The sequence below is a fragment of the Grammomys surdaster genome, unplaced genomic scaffold, assembly GCF_004785775.1.
Source record: "Grammomys surdaster isolate TR1022 unplaced genomic scaffold, NIH_TR_1.0 334, whole genome shotgun sequence".
Taxonomy (NCBI): Eukaryota; Metazoa; Chordata; class Mammalia; order Rodentia; family Muridae; genus Grammomys; species Grammomys surdaster.
This window is the reverse complement of record NW_021604753.1, coordinates 5132421-5134636: the sequence shown is the minus strand read 5'-3', so window position 1 is coordinate 5134636 and position 2216 is coordinate 5132421.

Sequence of the window (2216 nt, the reverse complement as noted above, 5' to 3'; positions counted from 1 at the left end):
ATGCACACACACAGGTATGCACACACACACAGGTATGCACACACACACAGGTATGCACAGACAGGAAAGACACAGCCTCCATCAGGTGCAGCACCATCTGTGTTTTCAGGCATCCACAGAGCCTTGGCACACATGTCCAGGTAGTAAGGGTCACCTCATGCCAGTCAAACTGTAAACATGACTATCTCCAGAGCCAGCAGAGATGTTTTGGGGTAATAAATATAAAATTTATGAATTATTTCTTCCTGGAATTTTCCGTTTAACGTTTTCAGAGTGCGGGTACTCATTGGTAATGAAAACTGTAGACAGTGAAACCATAGGTAAGGGGGGACTCCTACAAATGGGTAGACATGAGAGGGAAATACAGCAGAGGCTCTGGAGGTGTAGACATCTTCATTTGGAAGACAGAAAGCTACAGGAAGGGTACAGCACCACCCAGGAACATTTTCTGATACTCCCAGACATTCACAGGCACGGCGGCTGAGGCAGGCTGGACCCTTGCCACTAAGCAGCAAGCATCATGAGGATTGAAGGCTTTGGGGAGGGATGGATTTTCCCAGATAGCTTGTTTGGAGGTTCTGTCAGGGGAGGGACAAAGAGTCATAATACACCTTTGAATGAAGAATGGTCCTGCCCTACTGGGGGAGGGCATCCTCTTGGATTGTACAGCTTGGGAGGGCTATACGTGGGGTGGTGAAGGAGGAAGATGATAACCACCTAGCAGCTGATTCTGTTCTGGGAATTAATGAGATGGCACACGTCCTAGCCAGATTGCTCGCATGTCCAGATATGGCTTCACTTGGGCTTTCCGAGTGCTGTAGAATAAGCTTCCATGCAGTAGAAGCTGACAAGATTTCTCTTCTCTTGGAACTGATAGTCAAGTACAGGAGACAGACAATGCTAAGGAAACAAACATGCAAAAGTGTCACTTTCGGATTCTGTGACGCAAGGTGAACCCTAGAGAGCGATGGAGCTGTGGGCGGGGTCGGAGCAGTGGGTGGGGTCGGAAACCGGGCCGGGGGAGGAAGTAAGCTGCTTCCGCGCAGAGTTGGAAGCTCTTCTGGTGGAGATGGCAGCCTTTGCAAAGTCGCTGAAGTGGCAGGTGTGTGGCAAAACCATGTGACATAAGAGGGAGCCCTGGGTGGCACTGGACAAGCTACCTATCGCTGTGTAACTAAGCATTGCAATAGTCTATGCTTAGTACCTCCAGCTTCTGTGGGACAAGAATCTGGACACATGTTAGCTGGGGCCTCTGCTTCAGACTCCCACAAATAGTCAAGGTATCAGCCCGAGACTGCATCTCAAGGCTTAACTGACAAAAGACCCGTTTGGACTGTTGGGTTGTTTGCACAATCGCATTCCTTATGGACACAGTTGAGAGCCATGGATTTCTGCGGCCTCACAGATGGAGGCTGCTCCTCGGGTCTCAGTTCTTCTCCAGAGTTCCTGGAGTTCTCCCTCAGTCAGTCCTTGGTCAGGCAGACTGTGTCAGTACAATGTCTCCGGCTATTTCATGTGAAATGCCCCTCTCCCAACACCTGGCCTCCCCAGGCTCCTGTCTGAACACTAGGTTCCCTGGATGCTAGGATGGCTTGGGAAGGTTGGAAACCTTTAGGAGGTGGGATCTTTTTGGAAGGAGTAGATCATGGGGTAGGAGGCTGGGGAAGTGGCATAGGGACTGGGGGTTTAGATTCCATCCCCATTTCCTGTTCACACTCTGCTTCCTGAGTGTGGGTACAGTGTGACTAGTCAGCTTTCTATTCCTGCCGACATGCCTTTCCTGCCTTCTCCACAGAAACTGTGGCTCCCAAATAAACCCTTTCTCCCTTAAGTTACTTTGATGAGAGGGGTTTTCTTTCCCCCAGCAACAGGATAGAAGCTAAGGCAGCCCTGTACCCTCTCTGAGAGTCTCAGTTGACTAGAGCAGGCCTACCCAGTAAGCTCTCAGTTCAGAGTAACTTGACAAACAGCTTATGTGAAATTACAATGCAACAATCTTTTCATTTCTGCCCTATTCTTCCAGGAGCTCAATGTTTAAACCTTCTTTTCTTTATCACTAAAACGCTGGTTCTGATGGGGAAGAACTTGGGTTTGGTTCTTTCAGACTCACTGGAAGCTACCAGTGGTGACATAATAAATTCCTGCACAGTGACTAGAAGGTAGCATCTGAAGAAAAGTCACACTCCTATAAAAAAGAGCAGGGCCAGCTAGCTCGT